Source organism: Rhinopithecus roxellana, chromosome 7 (genome assembly GCF_007565055.1).
Source record: "Rhinopithecus roxellana isolate Shanxi Qingling chromosome 7, ASM756505v1, whole genome shotgun sequence".
Taxonomy (NCBI): domain Eukaryota; kingdom Metazoa; phylum Chordata; class Mammalia; order Primates; family Cercopithecidae; genus Rhinopithecus; species Rhinopithecus roxellana.
In genome coordinates this window covers 101,538,910-101,554,089 of record NC_044555.1, presented here as the reverse complement: position 1 = coordinate 101,554,089, position 15,180 = coordinate 101,538,910, and the positions used below count along the sequence as shown (strand labels likewise).

Genomic DNA, 15,180 nt, shown 5'->3' with positions numbered 1-15,180 from the left:
ATCTCATTTTACTGTACTTTGCTTTATTGCACTTCACAGATATTTCATGTTTTTTTACAAACAAGTTTTGTGGCAACCTTGCATCAAGTGTGTCTATTAGCACCATTTTTCCAATAGCATGTGTTCACTTTGTGTCTCTGTCATATTTTGGTAATACTCACAATATTTCAAACTTTTTCATTATTATTGTAATAGCTGTTGTGGTGATCTTTGAACAGTGGTCCTTGATGTTACTGTTGTAATTGTTTTGGGGCAGGCACTACAAACTACACCCATCTAAGATGACTAACTTAATTGATACATGTATGTGCTCTGACTGCTTCACTGACTTGCTGTTTCTTGGTCTCTCTCCCTGTCCTCAGGCCTCCCTATTCCCTGAGACACAACAATATTGCAATTAGGCTATTATATTAACCCTACAATGGCTTTGAATGTTCAGGTGAAAGGACGAGTCCCATGTCTATCACTTTAAATCAAAAGCTAGCAATGATTACACTGAGTGAGCAAGGCATGTCAAAAGTCGAGACAGGCCAAAAGCTAGGCCCCTTGCACCAAACAGCCAGGTTGTGAACACAAAGTAAATGTTTTTCAAGGAGATTAAAAGTTCTCCTCTAGTGAACACATGAATGAAAAGAATGCAAAACAGCCTTATTGCTGATAAGGAGAAAGTTTTAGTGACCTGGATAGAAGATCAAATCAGCCACAACATTCCCTTAAGCCAAAGCCTAATCCAGAGCAAGGCTCTAACTCTATTCAATTCTATGAAGGCTAAGAAACATGAGGAAGCAGCAGAAGAAAAGTGTAGCCAGAAGAAAAGTTGGAGCTAGCAAAGGTTGGTTCTTGAGGTTTAAGGAAAGAACCCATCTCCACAACATGAAAGTGCAAGGTGAAGTAGCATGTGCTCATGTAGAAGCTACAGCAAATTATCCAGAGACAATTAGGTAAAATAATTGATGAGGGTTGCTATACTAAACAAAGTATTTTCAATGTAGAGAAAACAGTTTTATAGTGGAAGAAGATGCCATGTACAACTTTCATAGCTAGAAAGTAGAAAACAATGCCTGGCTTCAAGGCTTCAAGGACAGACTGACTCTTTTTTTTAGGGGCTAATAAAGCTGGTGACTTAAAATTGAAGTCAATGTTCTGAATATCCTAGGGCCCTTAAAAATTGTGCTAAATATACTCTGCTTGCGTTCTAGAAATAAAACAACAAGCCTAAATGACAGCACCCCTGTTTACAGCATGGTTTACTGAATACTTTAAGGCCACTATTGAGGCCTACTGCTCAGTGATTCCTCTGGTGGACCCAGGCAAAGTAAATGGAAAAATCTTCTAGAAAGAATTCATCATTTTACATGACTTTGTGAACATTGTGATTCAGAGGAAGAGGTCAAAATATCAACATTAAAAAGAATTTGGAAGAAGTTGATTCCAATCCTCATGGATGACTTTGAGGGGTTCAAGACCTCAGTGGAAGAATAACTGCAGATGTGATGGAAACAGCAAAAGATCCAGAATTAAAGTGGAGCCTGAAGATGTGATGGAATTGCTGCAATCTCATGATCAAACTTGAACAGATAAGGAGTTTTTTCTTCTGGATGAGTAAAGAAAGTGGTTGCTTGAGATGGAATCTACTTCTCGTGAATATGCAGTGAACATCATTCAAATGACAACAAAAGGTTTAGAATATTACATAAACTTGATAAAGCAGTGGCAGGGTTTGAGAAGATTGACTTTAATTTTGAAATAACTTCAACTCTGGGTAAAATGCTATCAAATAGTATCACATGCTTACGGAAAAATCTTTTGTGAAAGGAAGAGTCAATGGATGCAGCAAACTTCATCGTTGTCTTATCTTAAGAAATTATTAGAACTATGCCAACTTTCAGCAACCACCACTCTGATCTGTTAGCCATCAACGGCATCAAGGCCCTCCACCAACAAAAAGATAATGATTCACTGAAGGCTCAGATGATTGTTAGCAGTTTTTAGCAATAAAGTATTTTTAAATTAAGGTAAGTACACTATTTTTATAGACATAATGCTATTGCATATTTAATAGACTACAGTAGTATAAACGTAACTTTTTTTTTTTTTTTTTTTTTTTTTGAGACGGAGTCTCGCTCTGTCGCCCAGGCTGGAGTGCAGTGGCCGGATCTCAGCTCACTGCAAGCTCCGCCTCCCGGGTTCACGCCATTCTCCTGCCTCAGCCTCCCGAGTAGCTGGGACTACAGGCGCCCGCCAGGTCGCCCGGCTAGTTTTTTGTATTTTTAGTAGAGACGGGGTTTCACCATGTTAGCCAGGATGGTCTCGATCTCCTGACCTCGTGATCCGCCCGTCTCGGCCTCCCAAAGTGCTGGGATTACAGGCTTGAGCCACCGCGCCCGGCCAAACGTAACTTTTATATGCAGTGGGAAACCATAAAATTCATGTGACTTGCTTAATATGGTATTTGCTTTATTGCAATGGTCTACAACTGAACCTGTAATATCTCTGCAATGTCTCTCTGTGTGTGTGTATATATAAATATATACACATATATACATACATATATACGAGTGTATGTGTGTATGTATACATACACACATACACACACATATACATGTATATATACACATATATATATGAGTGGTTCTGTTTTGTTGGAGAACTCTGACTAAGGTAGAAGGTTGAAAAAAAGGATAGACCTTCTTTGAATTAAAAGGGACTTAACACTTTGGAGAAATTACAATTAAAACCAGGAGGAGAACCTCACCAGAACAACAAAAGTGGAAAAGATGGAAAATATCAAGTGTTGGTGAGGATATGGATTAAGTGAAACTCTCACACACTGCTGGTGGGAATATAGATTGAAAAAAAAGACGCTGTAAAAACTGCTTGGTGGTATCTATGGAGCCACACACAGACATACCCTATGACTCATGAGTGCTATTTTTTGGTATACGCCCAAGAGAGATGAAAATATATGTCCATCTATTTGATACAAACAAAAATGTTCATATGATCATTACTCATGATAAGTCAAAAACTGGAAAATACCCAAGTTTTTATAACAGGTAACTATATTGTGAAATATCCAAACAATATAATACCTTACAGCAACGAGAATGAATAATCTACAACTACAAACAGCAATACACGTTAATCTCACACACATTATGTTGACTGAAGGGAGCCAGACACAAGAGAGTGCATGCTGTATGATTCCAGTAATATTTCTTCTAACCTCCTGATAAAGTTTGAGGAAGGAGAATATCAACAACCCATTTCTTTTTCTTTTAAGTTACTTAGTGTCCTCTTATGTTATGTAGCGTAACCTCAGAGAAGCAAAGCAAGTTTCTTCTAAGCCCTTTAGAAGTGAACGACTGCATATAAGATCAAAGGCTAATACTATGTCTGGTGGACAGACCACTGTGTGTGAGTGATTCAGACAGGAATCATACATGGATGCTCTTAGTCTGCACAAAATCCCACAGTGGTCAATGAGTCACCATGGTAACCATGCTGGCCAAGGAAAGGTGGAAAAAAAGCAAAGAATAATCACTCTGATCTGGTTCATAAAATGTGCAAAGAATTGAAAGAGACTGACATGACCACATTAACACTCCTTAAGTGTTCCTAACAATAGATACTCATCACAACTTCAGTGATATAAACATATATATATGTGCCTGTACATACACTGATATATCCACATGCTCTCTCCCTCTCTCTCACCACCAAAGAACTCATGATTCATCAGGTGAGGAAGAAAAACACAATTCAACTGATTCAATTCTAACCACAAATACAAAATTGGAAGTACTATAACTATTCTTTTATAGATTGATCTTTCTAGAGTTGACCTGTAGATTATCTCTAGGCCTTTTCTTCCCTTCTTGAGTTGGATGACTCAGTTTTGTTATGATGGCTGTTCTCCCCAAAATGATCTATGCTTTCAATGGAATCCCAGTCAAAATACTAGCATAAATTGTTTTCTAGAAATTAACAAGCTGATATTAAAATTCATGTGGAATTCCCTCAATTTTTGTTTTTCTGATTTAAAGTCTTTAAAAAAATGTAAAATGAGGCTAAAGCTGATAGACTGCAAGGAGAAATATTAATACATGAATCAAACTGCTAGAAACACCTTCTAACCAACTGCATAGTTCAACCCCCAACTGGGAGATACATGGGAATGACTTATACAGTCAGAAAAAAATTTGTATTTATTACAAGTGCATATTAAGATCAAGTTCTTTCTTCAGTGTGGGTAATTCATTGCTTTCAAAGCAGGCATCACTTAGATGGGTATCAAGGTCTACTTCAAAGCATGCAGCTGCTGATGAAAGGAAATTCCCCCTGCTAACCGTCTTCCCCAGTGATGAGATGAAAGTAGCTTCTTTACTTTTAGGCTATTTTGTGAACCTCACAGGAGCTATTCCACCACATGCTTTTGTTCAGATCTATGAACTCACCATAAGCAGGTGTCATGTCCCACCAGGGATGTAAGTGCTGGTGGTCTCCTAGGATTGTTGCCCTTTAAGTCAGGCGTAGAAGCTTTGGCAGCCATCATGACCCAAATCCTCAGAATCTGCCTCTTTCAGACACCTGATAGGAGCTCAGACATCCACATGAAGAGCTGTAAAAGGAGAGAAAGAATCCAGCAATCACTGTGCTTTCTTAGAGTAACTATGTGCCTGGCACCATGCTAGGCACTGGGTTAGTGAACAATGACAATTTATACAATTGGGCAGTGATCATAACAATTAGAAGGGTCATCAGTGGGTTTCTCACTAGGACCTTTTTCTTCTCCTTTCCTCATCTATCTTCTAACAACAAAATTGAAAAAGAATGAGAAGTGACCTCAACTCACACAGGCATTCCTGATTCTGCAATAACCACAGGGCTATGGGCTTGCATTTGTGTTATTACAATCCTGGTTGCAGCAATCCTGTATATGAGCATTCTTTTTTTTTTTTTTCTTGAGACAGAGTCTTGCTTTGTTGCCCAGGCTGGAGTGCAGTGGCACGATCTCAGCTCACTGCAAGCTCCGCCTCCTGGATTCACACCATTCTCCTGCCTCAGCCTCCTGAGTAGCTGGGACTACAGGCACCCACCACCACGCCTGGCTAACTTTTTTCTATTGTTAGTAGAGACGGGGTTTCACTGTGTTAGCCAGGATGGTCTTGATCTCCTGACCTTGTGATCCTCCCGCCTCGGCCTCCCAAAGTGCTGGCATTACAGGCATGAGCCACCGTGCCTGGCCATATGTGAGCATTCTTATCCCCATTTTACAGAGGGGGAAGCTGAGGTCAAAGAGAGTCATTATCAGTCTCATCCTCCCACGTCTGGCCTTTACGTGGAAGGTAGCTACAGGACACCCTGGAGCAATACGCAACACTCACTGGTGTGAGAAACAGCTCTATATCTCTCTCATTGATCCCAGGGCAGTTCAGCCCCCACCATGGGGCACCCACACCCTCAACTGAGTCCCAGACACCTGAAGGTAGGACCTTGCTCTCATAGCCATATTCTTCTAGGTCTTCTGCTCTATTAAAAGATGCAGAAGCCCCATAATAACTTCAGGTTTCCATGGCAACTGTGATGCGTTGACTTGTCCTCTATATCTCACAAGCCTTTGCATAGTTCCTTTGCCTATAGCTGAAAGCAAAATACCTTCACACTTTAAACCACCACCTGCGAAAACATACTCACTAGAGGAACTAGGCTGGGACCCAGGCAATAGGGGGAACTCTGCCCAGTTTGGTAGAAGAAAGCAGGTCCCTGTGGTCAAAAATTTTATTTGTTTAAAAGTGACAGTAGAGGAGTATCACCAGTATTCAGAGACCCAGGAGGTACCCCAGTGCTCTTGGTGATGAACTAGCCCTCTGAGAGTGAACTTGCAAAACTCACACATCATGCTAAGTGGTTAGTCATCTGTGGCGGAAAACTAGAGACTATCTATAATCATATTTATGATTAAAATGATCTAAATGATCTAAAATACCATAAAATGTCATTTAAGGAATCTCAAATTTATTTCATGGAAGCAGGCCTATAATAATATAATCATTTAGTAGGCAGACATCTAGTCAATTCAATAATACATTGGGTTACCCTGGAAAATTTTTATCTTATATTTTTGATACTTTTTCCATGTGGAGAGACATCCATGAAAAAAAAAAAAAAAACACGTAGCCTCTCTACACACTCACTCACTCCTTCTCTATCACAGGAATGACTTAACTGAATGGTAAATCTGAAAGGAGAAATGGGTTGTTCAACCCAGGTCCTCTCCCTTCAAAACTCTAAATAGTAAGCTGCCCTTCTGGGCAATCATTCTGCTCTGTCCTCAGGGATGGGTCTTACAACACGCCTACAGCTCTACTCCCCTTTCTGTGCCTCACTGGCTCCTCAACTCTTTCTACGGTCTTGCTTTACAATGCTTTCGTGTTTAAGAAGCCCCCAAAATACCTTCCTGCTCTTAGTCTGAACTCTAAACCAACTAAAAAAAAAAAATCACAAAAAACTAATAAGCATAATACATTTACCTTATTCCTCATAAAAGTGATATTGGAGAATATGACTTAGATTTACTGTCACATGGGCTTTCTCTGAATGAACCCTAGAACTGGACAGATTAGTCCATCTAGCAGTGCTGCATTGGGACAGTCACAAAGGTCAAGGAGTGCAATGAACAGTTAACCGCATGCTGTCTCCTGAAGGAGCCCTGACTATGTGAACCCAAGGAAAGTAATCTCCTTGCCAAGGGCTATCCCTGTAGCAGGAGAAGTATCTCAGGACACCTTCTTTGAAAAACAGTTCATAAGTGATAGATATCCCTTGTCTCAATAGCATATTCATCAAGCAACCTGCTGAAGATATGATTTTCCATATGGCTTGGGAGTAGCATGTAGTAACAGCCTCTGAATTCCTTAAAATGAGTAATTGCAGTGGAAGCTCCTTTTATGGAGGGGGATTTGAATTAGGTTCTAAATTCCAAAAGCGGGTTGAAAATCATATATTGTGAAATTTTCCCTTGAAAAATCACTTCAAGAAGGAATTGAGGAAATGTTCATAATTCAATACCCACACATAAACTCATATGCAGATTATGGCAAAATTTATAACAAAGTCCTACCAAGGCTTTAAGGCTAACAGAATCTCTACAAATTCCAGTATAATAGATTAGAGAAAAAGAGGGAAAGTTCACCAAATCCACATGTTTTGGATATTCATTTCTACTTAACAAAACGTCCCAAACAATAGCCATTTATTATCTCTCAGGATTTTGTGTGTTCACTAGGCTCCACTGGATGATTTCTGCTCAATGTGGTATCTATCACCAGGGACTGCAATCATCTGAATACAGACAAATGCATCCCGGGACTTCCAAAAAAGCTCACTGACATGGATGACTGATGCTGGCATCTGTTGGCAGCTCAGCGGGGGCTACTGTGTAGAGCACCTTGGTTCAATACAGAGTCTTCCATGGGAAGCATAGAAAGATGAAACACAGTACATCTAGGTAAATCTGAATGTTTTAATGTATATAATTTTGTTTATCTGAAGTTCAAATTCAACTAGTCATACTGTTTCGTTTTGTTTTAAATCTGGAAAGTCTAAGGGGTGACCCTATGAATCCGTAAGTTTAATGACCATCTGACATGATTCTTCCAATGGAAAAGGTCTGGCGAAAACAAGCAGATCAGATTGTCAAAAAAAAAAAAAAAAAAAAAAAAAAGACAAAAGCTGGTAACACCTGGTGTTTGTGGAATAAAGGGGCAATGAACACTTGGATACATGTTGGTGCCAAATTGGTGTACATATTTTTTGAGGCCCACATTATTACAACTTCATAACTTGAATGGCCTTTAATACAGAAGTCCTATTTCACCAACAAGAGTTTCAAGTGAGGGTTTAGAAAGGGATCCCAAAGTGATTCTGACCTGCAATTTGGTTAAGGAAGCTTGGGTGAGGGGGCAGGTTAGGAGTCATATGAACTTTTGGCCCCAAAGAGGAAAGATAGCTAATATTTACGAAGCCGATTTTTAGCCAAGCCTAGTGCTACATTCTTCACGTTAGTAGTTGGAATTAACCCACACAACAGCCCTGCTAGTGAGGTATTGCTATTCTCTCTCCACAGATGGATGTGACTACAAAGCACATATTCCTTACCAGAGAAGGATGGCAAAGACATTGCTCACCAGGCCTACTGCTAGAGACAGGAATAGAATCTGTCAATGTGGGCACCCTGGGGTGCTGGTGGCATTTCCAGAAAGGATCCAAGTTTGGTGACCCTTCCCCTTGCTTCAGGAATGGTTTGTGCCAGAGCTAGAAGCAGAAGCTTCACACATGAAGCCAGTATTTCTTCCATCTTTTATGAAAACTTAAGGAAAGGATTGGGCTGCTTATTATCTTCTGGGAAAGGGAGGACCTCTGAGGACACAGAGAAGGGAGAGGAAGAGAGATTTCTCCCAAACAGGAATGACATCAGAGGTCTACAGGTCGCTCTAGGAGCAGGAACCTGAGAACTGCTCCATATCAAAGCTTGGAGTGGCTCCTGGATGGTCCACCTAGAGAGGGTATCCAGCGTGAGGCAGATTTTTCTGTTTGGATCAAAGGATAGATAACAGTGGTGGCATTTTTTTCTTATTTCTTATATGCTTGATGCTCTGGCATCTGAGGCCTTGCTAACTGGGGAGGGACTGCTCCTTCCAGAGTTAGCTAATTCCCAGTCCTAACAAAAAACTCACCTAAGGAGCACACATTTTATATTCAAACTAATCCAGAGCAACTACACATACACACTCACACCTCCTCTACTGGGCTCTTACATTCCAGGCCAATAGTACCCTCCCCTAATCATACCAGAGCCTGATTCTGTCAGAGGCATTTGAACCAGAGAAACTCTATTTTGAATAGGGGCTAAGTAAAATAAGACTGAGACCTACTGGGCTGTATTCCCAGAAGGTCAAGGCATTCTTAGTCACAGGATGAGATAGGAGGTCATAAAGACCTTGCTGATAAAACAGGTTGCAGTAAAAAAGCCAGCTAAAACCCAACAAAACCAAAATGGCTATGAAAGTGACCTCTGGTCGTCCACACTGCTCATTATGTGCTAGTTATAATGCATTAGCATGCTAAAAGACACTCCCACCAGCACCATGACAGTTTACAAATGCTATGACAACATTAGGAAGTTACCCTATATGGTCTGAAATGAGGAGAAACCTTCAGTTCTGGGAACTGCCCACACCTTTCTGGAAAACTCATGAATAATCCACCCCAGTGTTTAGCATATAATCAAGAAATACCCATAAAAATGGGCAACCAGCAGCCCTCGGGGCTGCTCTGCCTATGTAGTAGCCACTCTTTTATTCTTTTACTTTCTTAATAAACTTGCTTTCACTTTACTCTATGGACTTGCCCCAAATTCTTTCCTGAGTGAGATCCAAGAACCTTCTCTTGGGGTCTGGATCAGGACCTCTTTCCGGTAACAATTCCAGACAACTTAGGACAGCCCCTGCACCACAGAACCTGCTGAAATTATTCCTAGTAGTCAGTCCTAAGCCTAATTACCCTGCCTTGTCTGTCATTTACCACAGAAAACCACAATAAAGGCTTTTGCGGCGTTTACCTTCCGCCTAAATTGGTGGACTCTGAGTGGACTTATGTGGAATGGAGAGTGCCTCCTCTTGGAAATTTCGAGTAACAAACTATCTCCTTAATGGCAGTTGTATCCTGATCCCTTGGCCTCACTATCCTAAATAATAGTAAAACCTACATTGTAAAACAATGCCTCAGGAAGAGGGGACTTGAAGGCTCTGAGTCAGCTAGGAAAATGGGCAGCTTCCTGAGTCATGTGGACAGATGAGTGATGACTGCCAGAGCTCTTCCTGGTATATCAGGAGGCTAAATTCCCAAAAGTGTAACTGTTCCCTCAAAAAGCATGAAAATTTAACATTGCTGTACTGTCTGATTGAACTGTATAATCTTTTTATTAATATGTATCCCAACCAACTATAAGAGAGCACCTGCTTTAGAGATCTGAACAAATGATAAGTTTCACAAGACTTTTTAAGTATTTGCTGATCTGATATCCTGGCATTATAATGTTAGATTCCTTTTCATTTTTTTCTATTACGTTTTTAAATAAATGACATAGTTTACATTTATGCCTCAGAATATATCATAGAATAATTACTGAGTTTAGAAATAAACCCTGATGACTGATAGTGTGTGTTTACACTACATCCCATTTAAATGGAAAAGGTAGGCGTAAAGAACTTCATACACTAATGGGGAAGAACAAACTGGTACAACCTCTTTGCAGAGACATTTGGAAACATCTATGAGAAAACAAAATGAGGTCCCCATCAGCTGCTACTCTCTTAATCACAGACTATAGAGAGAAGCATGTGTGTTGCACCAGAAAAGGTATACAAGCATGGTCACAACATGTCTAGTCATATCAAAACAATCCCAAGGTCATCTTATTAGAGAAATCTCAGAAACATTATCTTTAGAGAATGAAAAGCTGGATAACAGCACTAACTTAGCTAAAAGCATGGAAACAATTGTATGCCTTGTGCAATTCTCTCACAAGAAGTCTGTGAGGAAGGCATCATTATTTCCAGCTTACAGATGACCAACTCAGACTCACTGATGGAAAATCAATTTTGCAGAGGCATCTAGTAATGATCAGGAGTGGGGATGCAACTCTTAGTCTCCTCAAAGGACAACACCTGGTCTCCTTTTAGAGATGATGACCGTCTAGGACTTTAACACTTGTAGTTTTTTATGTTGCTAGGATTGTTCCCTTATGTGTACTCACTCAACAACCTCTCTCTCTTTGAAGAAGCTGATGGTGCAGATGAAATCCCACTGCAAGGTACTGTAGGTGGTAATGGGTCTAGTATGAGGGTCAAGGGCTTGTGACTCCTACCTCCTCTTCATCTGCACTCTCTCTTCATTTGAGACTCAATGGGAAACTGCTTTTCCAGTATCAATCTAGAAGAACAAACAAAGCAGCAGAAAATGACAAGGAATTAAAGAAAATGGTTCAATGAGCTTCTTCAGTCTCCCTCAATCCTTCAGCAAAGTTCTGCAACACAGAAATGGCCCTGGTGCTTCATTCATCATGTTCTATTTCTTCCTGCTCCATTTCCTGGTGGTCTTTGTGGCAGTTATGCTGTTTGGATTAGGTGACAGTCATCATTTCTCTGAGAGGGAAGGAAAAGGTGGGCCAGGACAAACATTTGTTGAAGTCCTACTAGGTGTCATCTGCTCTGTACAGGATTTCCAATTTACCCCACAGAACAGTTCTGTGAGGAAGACATTTTGAGTTCCTTTTACAGATGACCAACAACAGGCTGACAGAGGCTAAGAAAGGATTCCAGTGTCACACATCAAGTAAGGGACAGGAATGAAGTTACAGCTTTTACCATCATCACAATATCCATGCATTCTCAACAGAGGAGATATTGGCCCCAAGGGGCTGAAAATTGATTCTGGAGGGTAGGAGGATGGTAGACGTTACAATGGTTTGTGGCACTACAATGAACCACACAACACACAAACAGTTTACACTATATCAGTGCTATTAAAATTTCATGTTCTAGGCAGGAAGGAGCTAATGAGGAAAAAAATGAATGTCTAAAAAGCCTCCTTTGGATCATAATAATGAAAGAAAGTTAAGAAACATTGCCTGTACTCGGGGACTTCTGTGGATGATGAGCCACCAAGGCTTAGGGACTAGTCATTTTACACTCCCTCATGGATGCTCACTCAACAACCCCTCTTGGTGATGATGAGGATAATGATGATGGAAGTGAAATCCTGCCCCTAGGGCCAAGAGACCTGCGAATGGAAACCATGTGAACTGTCTTTTAAGATGGCAGACAGGGGCTCAGTCAGACAACAGGTATTTCTTCTGGGAGAGACGATATTAATGTTTTTAAAACTAATATTAAAACTGTAATCATATCATACTCTAAGTTGTATATCCTTTAACCTTAACCTTCATCCAAGTAACCTATTGTGAAATCCATAGTTTAGGTCAGGTTATAGGAAGTTAGGAGAGGTTAAGTAAATCAGGGGAACTATGTTGTTAATGCCTGCTCAGTAATAGAACCTGGAGTTTCATTAAAGCTTTGTGCCCTGAGGCTGCCAGGAATCTGAGTGCTCTAGTCTCCCCGGCACTCATGTTCCAGTCTGCACCACAGATACCAAGATATTGGAGTTTCTATTGTGATGCATTTGTTCAATAAAATATCCCAGCATTTAACATAGTTATACATGAATCCATACCAATATAATCAAAAGTTTGAATAAATAAAGAAATGAGTGAGAGGAGGAAAACTGTCTTTTTCAAATAATTCTAAGTGAAATATGTAGCTGTCTGCTCTCCCTGAGATCAAGCTTAATTCTGCACCCCACTTGCTGAGGGCAGGGCTGATTTCATGACTTCCTTCTAAAGAACAGAGTAGGGAATGAAAAAATAGTTATTAGAAACTTGACAGACACCACTTTAACCAAGTGATGAAACATTATCACCAGTGACTTCATGGAGGCATTATGTAAACCCAGATATGATGTGACAAGAAGGGCACTTCAACTTTGTGGTATTCTTTCTCAGAACCTGTAACACCAGTCTAATCACAAGAAAAACTAAGTCTGCGCTCCTCCAGACAATCAGTCATGTAAATTGCCTGGCAGTTCCTCGCATGGATAGAGTTATCATATGACCCAGCAATTCCATTCCTAGGTACACACCCAAGATCAACACATTTGTCTACATAAAAACTTGTATACAAATGTACGTAGCAACCTTATTTGCAACAGCCCCAAACTGGAAACAACCCAAATGTCCACTAATTGATAAATGTGTCTGAAATGTGATATATTATGATTATTCTTTGCCAATAAAAGGAATGAAGTATGGATATGCCATAATACAGATGAACCTTCAAAACATATGTGAAGTGGAAGAAGATATATGCAAAAGACCAAATATTATATAATTGCATTTACATGAAATTTCTGGAGTAAAGAAATCCACAGAGACACCAAGCATATCTGTGGTTTGAGGCCTGGGGTGGAAGCAAGGATTAATTGCATTCAAGCATGATGAGACTTTTTGGAGTGATGAAAATGTCTAAAACTTAATTATGGTATGGGTGAACAACTCTATACATTTAATAAAATTCATCAAATTATATCCTTTAAATGTGTAAATTATATTGTCTGTAGGTTTAGCTGCAAGAAAGCTGTTAAAAATATGATATTGATCGGGTCTTCTGATATTGATTTGATGTACCTGCTTCATATAAACATGAATGTATACAACTGTTGCTATATTCCAATCTGCCGACTTTTCCTGTGTTCCTCCAAGCAGTGACTGTCCCCTTTCCCCTCATGCTACCTAGGGTTTTGCTTGTGTGCAAAATTTGATAACTTCTGATCATTTCCACATCCTCCAATTATGGTAGTGGCTTGAGAATTGATCCACGACAAAGTCCAGCACCTGCCTTGTGTGACTAGATGTCAACATTACTAGTTTCTTCATTCCTCTGCAGCCACATGACTCCACTTGGGGAGCCTAAATGGAACTACCTTTATGGGTGTCAGTACGGCAATACCTAGCAAAGGGTTACATAGGTAACCTTTTGCACCAACAATTCTCTTTTAGAAGTTTATCTTTAGGACATAGTGGAAGATGTTGATGAGGATCCAGTGTTAAGGCCTGTCATCCTGACAATTCCCTTCCTTCACTGCAGAGCCTGAATTTAGAGACCAAATGGAACATAAGGCCATAAAGGGGCAAAAGGAAGAGGGAAACGTAATTGTCAGCACACACAGACTCTCTCTCATATGACAATCATGTTCTGTTATCACAATACCAGAATTCTCCTAGGAGGAACACATTCTGCTCAGCAGTACAAATAGCTACAGGAACTGTGCCCAGAACTGTGCTCTTTTGTGGTGCAAAGACTCTGAAAAGATTTAATCCACAGAATGTCAGTAATAGGAGCTATCAGAACACTCTGAATAACATAGAGTTGTAAAACTGACAATATCACATCCATAGGATAGAATTCTAGAAGGTAGCAAAAACAAATTATAATAAAAATAATGATGAAAAAATGATATCTTGCAGACAAGATTAATGATTCACATTATTTTTAATGTGTGGAAAAACAGGTACTTTCATACTGTGATATAAGGAATGTAAATGAGTAATAGTACTTTGAAGAGTATTATAGTTCAAAGGGTTTTGAAATGACATTTTCAGGAACTTATAAATAAATGCTCACAAAGATATTTGCATCTATATGAGCATAGGGTTAAGTATATTATTGTTTGTAATAGAAAAAAATAGTAAGGGAACTAAATTTTTGTAATTAGGATACCAATTAATTAAATTTTAGGGCATCCACATGATGAGATGATACCCATGTCATTAAAAAAAGACACTAAAATTTTGTTGTAGTTATTTCAAATGTTATCATAAAAATATATTTATACAGAAAGGCAATCACAATAACAGTAAAAGTGGGTTACAGAAATCATAAATGGTCTGATCCCATTTTTGCTTATATAGGCTTCTAGCTATTTAACCACAAGTCTCAACGCATAAATGTTAAAATGATCTTTTAGTTCCTCTCATATACTTCTTTCTCTTTAACATACTAAAAACCTGTACTTCCTGCTTAGAGGCCCTCAGTATCTTTTTTGCCTGTGTATGCCACCTTTTACAACCAGACTTCCAGAAAGTTCTGTCAAGTTTGGGCCACAGTCCCTCCCTTTCATCTTCCAGCTTACACTAGTTCAGGCTGCAGTTCAGGCTTCTGTTACAAGGTGGCAGCAATGCACCTCCATTATTAAACTTCTCTGCAAAGAAGTGTATGCAAAAACCAAAAAATACACTACCTCCCTAAAAACCTAGCTTATGAACCTTTATGGAATCATTCAAATGATTCAAATTCTGCCTGAAAAAAACTTAAAAGTGCAAAAGAGGACTGTAAAACAACAACAATAACATACTCTGGGGCATCTATGATAGTAGAGCCAGGTAGCTCTACTGCCCCTTGATAGTCACTGGCTGGAAGGCATAACGTGGGGCAGGGCCAGCAGGAGGTGACTGACAGAGGAGAGGGGCAGCGGAGTGGGGTCTGGGCTGCTGTGTTCACAGTG

The 15,180-nt window shown here is 39.7% G+C and overlaps 1 long non-coding RNA gene across 1 annotated transcript in view; it reads right to left on the bottom strand.

Moving 5' to 3' along the window:
• Window positions 1-15,180, bottom strand: part of LOC104674997 — a 121,385-nt gene that overhangs the window by 50,029 nt on the left and 56,176 nt on the right. Inside the window, exons 5-6 of the long non-coding RNA XR_004058267.1 lie at window positions 10,931-10,995; window positions 4,458-4,621 (exon numbers count right to left, since the gene is read on the bottom strand). This is a non-coding gene — a long non-coding RNA (uncharacterized LOC104674997). The remainder of the gene's footprint in view (window positions 1-4,457; window positions 4,622-10,930; window positions 10,996-15,180) is intronic.